This window comes from Pan paniscus, chromosome 13, assembly GCF_029289425.2.
Source record: "Pan paniscus chromosome 13, NHGRI_mPanPan1-v2.0_pri, whole genome shotgun sequence".
NCBI classification, from domain to species: domain Eukaryota; kingdom Metazoa; phylum Chordata; class Mammalia; order Primates; family Hominidae; genus Pan; species Pan paniscus.
Window position 1 is genome coordinate 96,140,272 of NC_073262.2, and position 12,032 is coordinate 96,152,303.

Here is a 12,032-nt window from a genome sequence, read left to right on the forward strand (position 1 = left end):
TTTTTTGAGCCTGGGAAGTCAAGGCTTCAGTGACCCAAGATCACACTATTGCACTCCAGCCTGGGTCACAGAGTGAGACTCTGTCACAAACAAACAAACAAACAAAACTTAAATAGAAAGCACACACACACACACACACACACACACTAAAATTTGTTATTAACATAAAAAGTGAACATTCCCACAGAAGTGTAAAATATACCATAACCACTTAATAACAGGGAATAGAAAATGCCATCCACTGAGTGACTATATTTTAAGTCATGTATTTTAAGCCATTCAAAACATTAGCAACATTTATAACTAACTTCAAAGTAAATTTTTCTGCCACAAAGTGCCCGGCATTTGAATTACATATGCACTCTAGGGTTGTTGTTGCTGTTGTTTTTAAATTCACACTAAATGTTTTACCCAATTCTGTAGTAGAACTACTCAAGACTACTGTTATATGGTAATGGAGATTCTCGTAAGTTGTTAAGAGCATTGCGTGTGTTTATAAAACTGCATTTACAGAATTTTATTTCCCAAATTGATCTCTCTAGAACATTTTTCTGTAAAGTGTCACATAATAACTATCGTAGGCTTTGTGGCCATATAGTTTATGTCATAACTAGTTCTAGTTCTGTCACAACTCAACCCTGCCATTGTAGGGTATATAGAAACAGATACATGAATTAGAGTGCCCGTGCTGCCGTAAGACTTTATTTAGAATAAGCAGAAGCCTGGATTTGCCCAGCTGGTTGTAGGTTGCCAATTCTGCTCCAGAATAAAGAAGAGTCGTAGGATGAGGCCATCAATATGAAATACTTAAAGTTCTTCCCATGATGGAAGCTGCTTAAAACAATCAGTTTCAAAGAAGTGAAATCACAAGGATTTCACAATTATTTACATATGCTTTGATGCACAGCATAAAAAACTTTTACTATATTTAGGAAATAGAGTATAAAACTTAAAATCAGACAGAACCATGTTTTTGTATACAGAACTATGTTTGTATGTGTGTGTATGTGCTAAAACTCTTTTGGGCCATCATTGTATTAGTGACATTCACATTTGTTTTTCAGGTGACCATATACCTGATTTAGATTCCAAATTTATTTGGTCAAACATACAGTACCTAGTGGACGTCTGGTAGTTCCACAAGGCAAGAAAAGCTGTAGTATAACTGAATACTACTTTACCTTGACCCTGGATTGTCTGACTGGAATGATAACTGCCAATGGCATCTCTCTTAAAAATAGAGTCCTGCCAAGGTAGGAAAGAACAGCAAAGTCTTGCCATAGATAATATCTCTTATGCATTAAGTGTCTGTTGCAATTACCCCAAAACTAATATCATCATCCATATACTTATTTTTAAGTAATTATTACTTATTTTTAAGTAATTATGTATAAATGTTAGGGATCTCCTGGTTCTTGATGGAATTTCATAATCAGTAAGATATACATGGGAAAGAAAATTATTGTGGCACCCTGCTCTCACTGGAAAAATCATTTCTAGATTTTTTGTGGCTGGGAAACCCTGTCAATTTTTATTATTGTCATTTATTTTAAAATTGTACATGCATAGAGAAAATAAGTTTGAAAATAAAAATGCACGAGAAAGAAATGATCAAAAGAAAATCTTAGAAGGGAAAATGAAATAGTAAGAGATTATAACATAATATTTTCTCAACAAATATTTACTAAACACCAAAAAAATTGCATAAAAGAAGCTAGAAAACAAACTTCGGAGGTAATACTATCACCTTTCACTTAATTCATACTATCTCTAGTTTTCTTTAAGAGCTCCCACCTATGTGCTGAGATTTGTCATAATTTCTGAGCCAATTCTGCTAAAACCAGGAAATATTTAGGCTCTCCTAATCCAATATGGGATAGTATTAAATAAATCTCTGAGAAGAGGGCTTCCAGTGAGCAACAGTGAGGTCTTGGGTTACATACAGTTTGTATGATCAAAGACATCCTACGTTCTGATAAGAGGGTTACTGCACCCAAATTCTTTGGTTTATTTTTTTCAATTTGTGACCATATATATATGGTATATATATGCAATGACTCTTTTTGAACTCTCTTAGACATTGTGTCATTTTTGTAAAACTGACTCTTTTTTTTTTCTTCAAACTTGTAATGCAGGAGAAATTCCTGAGTTAGGAGTCAGGTCAATGACAGCATTAACTCTTGTTCCACTTCTCTCATGTCAAATTTACCAAAAGATTTTAGGTTGAATAGAGAAAGACAAAACTTGAGATGATGTCCTTTGGTGAGTTAAATTTATATATTTTTGTCTATCATTTTCTGAGTTAGGAATAATTTGATTGAAATCTTATGATTGCAACTGAAAAAAATACAACTTAGGCATAAGAGGAATTTATTGGAAGGTAATAGGAATTGCTCAAATAATTAAAATGAGAGCTTTGAAAATAAAGAAGAGGATTATGAGTGCTTGGATAAGTGTATAAGTAACTATTATTTCACATTACAGTTAGATCAATGACATAATAATGGTCTCGTGGATTGAAGTCAAGAGCAATTATGCTAACACGTAAGTGGAAGAAGAATTTGTAGAAGTGAGATGGGCCTTAACAAATGGGTTTTTCGTAGACGAAGACTATATATTCATAATAAATGTCTGTGTCTGGAAAGGTAAAGATACAAATAGTCATGTTTCTCTACATTGTTTATTATTTGAACAAGTGAAAGGCATACCTAGAAATATGGGTTGAATCTTATAGAAGACCTAATGAACCTGAACTGATAATTCTGTTTTAAATTTACTAATCAATGATGATCCACTGATTATTACTCAAGAGATATTTTTCATTATGAGAGATTATCTAACCAAGACGCTATTTCAGGCCACTGTAAATGTGATAGTTTGGAGTAGAGAGAGAGAGATGACAGGACAACCAGCTGCAGAGTTACTGCAACACTTCAAGCAGGAATGGAGGCCAAACTTGGGCGTTGTCACTGGAATTTTTAAGATGCAAAGATAATTTGATGCCTGACTGAAAGTTGCTGAGTAAAGAAAAATGAAAAGAGGAAGATCAAAGATGATTCTAGAGTGGGTGAATGAAGAAATTGTTCTATAAACAGGAAATCATGAGTGATAAGCTGGTTCTATTAGATAAATTTGATGAGTTTTGGAGAGCCTATGTTGAGTGTCACTGGCAATCCGGTTGAAACTGGAAAGGACTATGAAGACTAGGTATAATATTATAAAACTTTGACATTGCATACAGCCAGCAATTTGGGAGGAAGAGCATGGAAGAGTCATTATTTATCAATGGCCAATATTCTAATTTCCTTCACCAGCTACCACCTCTTAAGTTACAGAATATAGGCTACAGAAGAAATGCAAGAAAGAAAATAAAATAAGAAGTAACAAAATTAGGCAAACAAACAAGTAAATTCAGCAGCAAAGTTTTGAACTTTACATATATAATGTAATTATACTCAATTAGATTTTAAAATATGCAATGAAAGGGGCAATATTTTATATAATTTCTGTATTTCCTTATAATACCTAATGTATCTTTATACTAAATACGTACTTTGTAAGAATCTAATGAATTAAGGAAGTGCAATTACATGTACTTTTATTAATAAATACAGATAATAGTGACAAGTCAGCTTGTGATAGTGTAATAAAAAAGATAATTATTTCTAACATTATTGTAACAATAATATTTGTAAATACATTAGTGACTTTTCTAATACATCAACAATTTGAAGTTACTAATATAATAAAGCCTATAATATCCAAAGCAATTAGTATTCTTATTAATTAGCTACTGGTGCAATAAAATTTCTAAGAAAGAAACATAATTAAATTGAAAGTATTCTATTATTTTAAAGGATTTTAAAACTAAAGTATCTTTGTAGCTTTACCAGACTAAACAGATGCTTTCTCACATTTAATTCAAAATTAAATCAGATTTACTTCCATTTGGCTAATTTAAGGTTTTGTTTTCAAAACAGCTACAATAATTATCCTATATCTTCATCACCTGGCACAGTGATTAGCATATCATAGATAATGCTAAACAAATTCTATTGCAAAAACGAATGAGTAAAGCAATAGAGAAATCAATCAACTAATTTCTCAATATTAAAATTTATTATCTACTGTATTTTTACAATATGTCACACCTAGTGCTAAATAAAAGCTTTACTTAATTATCATTAATTTTCACATGATTCTGTGAAATAAAAATCTCTCAAATAATGAAGAGAAATTAGGGATGATTATGGAATTTTCTTGTAAGGTCTTAAAAGTAACATGAGTGTGTGTGGTATGAGAACCCTGTTCATTTCTTCTCAAAACCCTTTGCTATAAAGTGCTACCTTATACCACCTTTTTCTTTCTCTCTCAAAGTATTTCTCCTCATTTGCTCTTCACTTATTTTCTGAAGAATCATGCTTAGATGTCTAGATTTAAATTGTTAGTCTAATGTAAAAATTTATAATCATGTTTTTATTTTAGTATTTCCTCCTCATCAAGTCATGTGATCAGTTAATGTTAGGTGGATCATTGTTATTCAAAACAATGAGATTGAGCAAGTCAATCAAGCTTTCTGAGGCTGAACTTTTCCACTGGTAAATCTGAAGTATATTTGTTCAATCCATGCTCCCATGATCCCAGACTCAATTGTAATTCACCAGCATGAAAAAATACCAGAAAGGTGAAATATTGTTTAATAAAAACTCTTACTATGTTAATTTAATAGGTTTTACTATAAGCTCAAATACACTGATTAAATCATACTAACTATAAATAGAGGCATACCTCATTTTATTGCACTCTGGTTTATTATGCTTCACAGACACTGCATTTTTTACGAATTGAAGGTGTGTGGCAACCCTGCATCTAGCAAGTCTATCCGTGCTATTTTTTTAAATCAACATATGTTTATTTCTCTGTGCCACATGTTGCTGATTCTCATATTTCAAAAACTTATTATTATTATCTGTTATGATAATCTATGATCAGTGATCATTTATGTTACTATTATAATTGTTTTGAGATGCTGCTAACCATGCCCATACAAGACAGTAAGCTTACTCACAAATGTTGTGTGTGTTCCAGCTGCTCCATCTACCAGACTTTCTTCCTTTTCTCTCCTTCTCCTCAGGCCTCCCTATTCCCTGAAACACAACAATATTTAAAAAAGCTTAGTGAGGAAGCCATATGGAAAGTTGAGAGATAGGCTGAAAGCTAAGATTTTTGCTCCAAACAGCCAAGTTGTGGATGCAAATAAAATGTTCATGAAATGATATTCCAGTGAACATACAAACTGTAAGAAAGCAAGACACCCTTATTGCTGATAAGGAGAAAGTTTTAGTGGCTTGGATAGAAGATCAAACCAGCCAAAACATTTCCTTAAGTCAAAGACTAATCTAGAGCAAGGTCCCAACTCTCTTCAATTCTGTGAAGGCTGGTAGATGTGAGGATGCTGCAGAAGAAAAGTTTGAAGCTAGCAGAGGCTGCTTCATGAGGTTTAAGAAAAGAAGCCATCCCCATAACATAAAGTACAAGGTGAAGCACTAAGTGCTAGTGTAGAAGCTGCAGCAAGTTTTCTAGAACAGTGGTCCCCAACCTTTTTAGCACCAGGGACTGGTTTTGTAGAAGACAATTTTTCCACGAACAGGGTAGGTGGAGGGGGGATGTCTTCAGGATAAAACTGTTCCACCTCAGATCATCAGGCATTAGTTAGATTCTCATAAGGAGTGTGCACAACTAGATCCCTTGCATGTGCAGTTCACAATAGGGGTTGCACTCTTATGAGAATCTAATGCCATTGCTGATCTGACAGGAGGCAGAACTCAGGTGATGATGCTCTCTTGCCTGCTGCTTAGCTCCTGCTGTGCTGACCAGTTCCTAAAAGGCCACGGACTGGTATTGGTCCAGGTGCAGGGGTTGGGGACCCCTGGTCTAGAGGATCTAACATAATTGATGAAGGTGGCTGCACTAAAAAACTTATTTTCAATGTAGACAAAATAGCCTTCTTTTGGGAGAAGATGACATCTAGGGCTTTCATAGCTAGAGAGGAGAAGTTGATACCTAGATTCAAAGTTTTAAAGAACAAAATGAGTCTTCTGTTCAGGGCTAAAGCAGCTGGTGAATTTAAGTTGAAACCAATGCTCATTCACCATTCCAAAAGTCTTATGGCCCTTAAGAATTATGCTAGATGCACTCTACCTGTGCTTTATAAGTGGAGCAACAAAATATGCTGATAGCATGTCTATTTATAGCATGGTGTACTGAAGATTTTAAGCCCACTGTTGAGACCTATTGCTTAGAAAAAAAATTATTTCAAAATATTACTGCTCATTGACAATGTACCTTGTTAACCAAAAACTCTGATACAAATGTACCAGGAAATTAATGTTGTTTTCATGTCTGTCAACACAACATCCATTCTGCAGCTATGGATCAAGTAAGTTGGATTTTCAAGTCTTATTATTTAAGAAATACATTTCATAAGACTACAGTTATTGTAGGTAGTGATTTCTCTGATGGATCTGGGCAAAATAAATTGAAAACCTTCTGGAAAGTATTCACCATTCTAAAGTCCATTAACAACATTTGTGATTGATGAGAGGAGATCAAAATAGCAACATTCACAAGAGTTTGAAAGAAGTTGATGTCAAGCTTCATGGATGACTTTGATGTGTTCAAGGCATCAGTGAAGGAAGGAACTGCAGAGGACGTGCGAACAGCAAGAGAACTAGAATTAGGAGTGAGGTCTGATGAGGTGACTGAATTATTGCAATCTTATGATAAAACTCAGACAGATGAGAAGTTTCTTCTTATGGGTGAGCAAAGGAAGTAGTTTCTTGAGACAAAATCCATCCGTGGTGAAGATGCTGTGAACATTGTTGAAATAACAATGAAGGATTTATAATACATAAATTTGGTAAAGCAACAGCAGGATTTGAGAGAATTTTCTCCAATTTGAGAAAAGGTCTACTGTTGTTGCTGGACTTTTCCTTAGTTTAGCTAAAGATGGGGTCCTTGTCACATGGCCACAAAAATTCAGGCTCATAGATACTTTGAAGGGTGAGTAAGGCAGAATTTTATTTGGTTAAAAGGGAAAAAATAAAACAAAAAAAAATCAGGGACCCTCCACAAAGACAGAGTCCCTGCTGGTGTGCTTCCCACCCTGCAGTTTGAATCCCAGGTACCACCCAGGAAGAGGAGGGGCCAGGCTCCTTCCCCCTGCAAATGGCATGAACTTCTGTGGCTCCACCTGTGTGCAGGCCATCGGAGGTTCTGCCAGGGAGTCCTTCCCACCTGGCTGTCTCACTTGTCCCTCTAAAGAAGTACATCTAACTGCCATTAGAGTAAGGATAAGAATAAGAACAAAGACAAATCTTAACTGTTTCCTGCTGATAGAGGACACTGTTTTGGGGAAAGACAGTCAGATTGTGTCCAGAATTGGTGGGTTCTTGATCTCACTGACTTCAAGAATGAAGCCGCAGACCCTCGCAGTGAGTGTTACAGTTCTTAAAGGTGGCGTGTCCGGAGTTTGCTCCTTCTGATGTTTGGATGTGTTCGGAGTTTCTTCCTTCTGGTAGGTTCATGGTCTCGCTGGCTCAGGAGTGAAGCTGCAGACCTTCGCGGTGAGTGTTACAGCTCTTAAGGCGGCGTATCTGGAGTTGTTCGTTCCTCCCGGTGGGTTCGTGGTCTCGCTGGCTTCAGAAGTGAAGCTGCAGACCTTCCTGGTGAGTGTTACAGCTCATAAAGGCAGTGTGGACCCAAAGAGTGAGCAGCAGCAAGATTTATGGCAAAGAGCAGAAGAACAAAGCTTCCACAGTGTGGAAGGGGACCCCAGCGGGTTGCCACTGCTGGCTCGGGCAGCCTGCTTTTATTCTCTTATCTGGCCCACCCACATCCTGCTGATTGGTCCATTTTACAGAGAGCCAATTGGTCTGTTTTGACAGGGTGCTGACTGGTGCGTTTACAATCCCTGAGCTAGACACAAAAGTTCTCCACCTCCCCACTAGATTAGCTAGATGCAGGGTGTCCACACAAAGATTCTGCACATCCCCACCAGAGTAGCTAGATACAGCGTGTCAATTGGTGCATTCACAAACCCTGAGCTAGACACACGGTGCTGACTGGTGTGTTTACAAACCTTGAGCTAGATACAGAGTGCCAATTGGTGTATTTACAATCCCTTAGCTAGACATAAAGGTTCTCCAAGTCCCCACCAGAGTAGCTAGATACAGAGTGTCCATTGGTGTGTTTACATACCTTGAGCTAGATACAGAGGGCTGACTGGTGCATTTACAATCCCTTAGCTAGACATAAAGATTCTCCAAACCCGCACCAGACTCGGAAGCCCAGCTGGCTTCACCCAGTGGATCCTGCACCCGGGCAGCAGGTGGAGCTGCCTGCCAGTCCCCCGCCGTGTGCCCGCGCTCCTCACTCAGCCCTTGGGTGGTCGATGGGACTGGGCGCCCTGGAGCAGGGGGCGGCGCTCGTCGGGGAGGCTCGCAGTGGAGGGGCGGGGGAGGCTCAGGCATGGCGGGCTGCAGGTCCGGAGCCCTGCCCGGCGGGGAGGCAGCTAAGGCCTGTGAGAAGTGGAGCACAGCAGCTGCTGGCCCAGGTTCTAAGCCCCTCACTGCCCGTGGCGGCGGGCCGGCTGGCCAATCCGAGTGCGGGGCCCGCCCCAGCCCACGCCCACCCGGAACTGGCGCTGGCCCGGAAGGGCCTTGCGCAGCCCGGGTTCCCGCCGGTTCCTCTCTCTCCACACCTGCCCGCAAGCTGAGGGAGCCAGCTCCAGTCTCAGCCAGCCCATGAAGCGGCTTCCACAGTGCAGCGGCGGGCTGAAGCGCTCCTCAAGTGCCGCCAAAGTGGGAGCCCAGGCAGAGGAGGCGCCGAGAGCGGGCGAGGGCCACAAGGGCTGCCAGCATGCTGTCACCTCCCAAGAGCTCCCTCAGAGGCCTATGTAAGGTAAGAGTTGTGGCAGAACAGGCCATTGTGTGAGGCTCCAGCTGCATGACCTTTTTGAGTTTGATAGCCTGAAGGCAAGAAGAGACAAACCAGGGTATTAGAAAACATGTATCAAAATGAAACACAGGGAGGGGTAAGGACAGCTCAGAAATGCCTAGGGCTTTTACCAGTTTGCACAGAGAGGCCGAAAGCCTGACTGGTAAAAAACTTTACCCTTTTGTTGGCAAGTTGGGCTTCTGGGTTCCCTTCCCCTGAGTCCAATCCTAAGCCAACAGTTTAAGGTTTGGGAAATTAACTATTTCCAGTTCGGAGGATGCATCTGAGGGGACTGTCCTGTAGTATGGAGATACAGTTACCTATCTGTGAAGAGAAGACAGAGGAGGAGAGAAGAAAAAAGAAGGCATTTTTCAAATGAGTCCCAGGAGTTCATGATGCATTCGAAAGGGGTACAGACTGAAGATGAATGGCTATCCATCTAGAAAGAGGGGAGCAGGCATCCCTGGTTCTCTTACTAGTAGATACCCAGGGTACGTGAGGGAGAAAGGGAAGAACATTCTCTTTCTCTCTTCCATCCTTGAATCCCTGAGTCCCAGCAACCTTGGCAGGTGCCACCATGAGTACCAAAGCGGCTTGTGCCCATGAAGCAGCAGGGCCTAGGAAGTGGTGCAAGGTGAAGCAGTAACTGCTAGTGTAGAACTGCAGCAATTATAGGGGGTGGGAATTATCCACTCTATCCATATACGCCCTATCTCCCCTGCTGTCAGTAGCCTTGAATTTCCTAGACCTCATTTATGCCATGGATACTAGCGTGGCCTTTATCCATGAAACGAGAAGCTTGGGCTTGGCTTAATCAACAGGAATCAGCCACGTTCACCTGTGCTGCGCCTTTTACCTTCCATTATCATTTGCTTCTGGATCCCTTAGATTCGGTTTTCTTCCTACGGCTTTGACCTGAAGCTTGGAATTGAATTTGGGACAAAAATGTGTCTCGCGGGGGGTTGTACGGACTCCTTACCATAAGCTGAATGTTAAGGTGAAACTGTGAAACTGAGCTCTCTTCCAACAAGGGAGATAAAAGGATGTCTTGTGACACACCCAGATAACTGGTGGCTATAGTTATGCTTGCTATGATTTAAGCGCAGGGTGCTTGGCTTTTGTTAGCTCTCTTGGTCTTACTTTCCCAAAAGGAAACCTCTGAGTGATGGGGCATTCTACTTATTTCCATTACCTGGCAGCATTTGCAGGATTATTGCTCACAACTAGAATATTCACTTTATTGTAGTGGTCTGAAACCAAATCTGTAATATCTCTGAAGTAAGCTTATGGGTATATACACACACATGTGCACACACACACATGCACATACATGTATGTATATATACATACGCATATACACATATGTATGTATATGTGCTTCATGTATTTTAACTTCTATAATTTCATAAATATGCTTGTTTATTCTTTCATATTTTTCTTTTTTATTTAAAACATACAATTTGTTTTGCCAAACTTACAGATTCTTATTATGCCTTTCTCTTTAAAATCTCTGACATGTGTATCTTTGCTTCTCACATTTGTTGCTAAGAAAGTATGCCAATATTATCTTTTGAATGACCTAATAAGTACAAACATGCTGATAAGTATTGTCAGTATCTGGCAATTCTGTCATGACTGATAAGGTATAAATCATAGCCTATATCAATGTGAGGGCAAAGCTCCGTGATAGAAAATTCATTCTGATATGTGTATTGGGTTTCTGAATAACAGAACTAAATTACCTCAGCAAGGAGCTTCAATGTAGTAGTGTATTTCGATTGGTCTGTGAGAGACGGTATCACCACCTTCATTATTAAATGGCTTAATAAGTCATATGAAGATAAAGGAAAAAAAGAGAAACTTTTGCTTTTTTAAAAAATCTGGACTGAAACTCTGTGTGGCTGAGACACACTGAAGTGTAGCAGAAAGAGCTGAGCATATCAATTGTTTACCAGTCTTTTCAGTGAATTTGAGCACTTCAGTAGCTTGTCATGTGATTTTAATTGGGAAAAGCACACAGAACATTTAAAAGTGTGTCCGAGGCCCTTCATCCTCAAACTATGAACACATACGTTTTTGTTCCGTGTCCCAGTGAAATCCCTTTCTCACTGTATTACAGAGGAACAATACTCAATACAAGTCCCATTCTGAATTTGGTGCCCCAAGAACAACAGGGCCTCTTTAGACTAAATCTTTTTATTATTTTACATGTTTTTGTTAAGTGACTACCATCAATGTCTTTCATATAACATTTTCGGTAATACAATGATATTACCACCACCACATAACCATTTCATTTTAAAAATGCAGGATGTCAATGAATGCCATCAAAGCAATGAAGTTGACTAAAAGTCTACTTTTCATTTCAATTAAAAGGACTCTGTGTTCGTGTGTGTGCGTGCATATGCATGTGCGCATATGCGCGGGCGCATGTATTTGTGTATGTGTTTCTGTGTGTTTGGCTCCTCTCTGTTCTTTATCTCACAGAATTAAACAAAGAGAGAAATACTTTCAAATATAATACTTATCTGCTAAACATTTGAAGGTAAGTGACTTTGCCCTGTGGGCATAACCTCCTGTTGTCTACTGTTGTCTAGGGGCTACATGAATATAAAGCAACAACGTTAGTTTCAGGATATTCTGTTTTCACTTGGAGCAAACCAAATTACCTTAAGGGAACTTGCTTACTCATAAACATCCTTCCAGATGACCATTTCACTCTCCAAACGCATAAGGTTCAAACATATAATGAAAGGGGAAGGTTTCGTTATCTCCATCACTGGGTGTGTGATGGGGGTGTGGCTCGCTGCTTCCTGCCCCACTGCTCAAACCTCTGCGGGAAGCATGCAGACGGGCAGTTTGTGGGGCTCCAGCCCCCCCGCAGTGTCTAGGGGTGAATGTTTACAGCTCCTGAAGCCCTTATTACAAAGACAGGGGGATTTCTGTATCCTAGGGTTCTTGCCTTGGTGTACAAAAAGAATTGGATCACACGTGGGCTTGAAGAATGAGTGCAAGGTTTTATTGAATGGAAGTAG

The 12,032-nt window shown here is 39.3% G+C and overlaps 1 long non-coding RNA gene across 1 annotated transcript in view; it reads left to right on the top strand.

The window, feature by feature from the left end:
- Positions 1-8,722: 8,722 nt before the first annotated feature.
- Positions 8,723-12,032, top strand: part of LOC129397296 (uncharacterized) — a 339,201-nt gene continuing 335,891 nt past the window's right edge. Inside the window, exon 1 of the long non-coding RNA XR_008624564.2 lies at positions 8,723-8,961. This is a non-coding gene — a long non-coding RNA (uncharacterized LOC129397296). The remainder of the gene's footprint in view (positions 8,962-12,032) is intronic.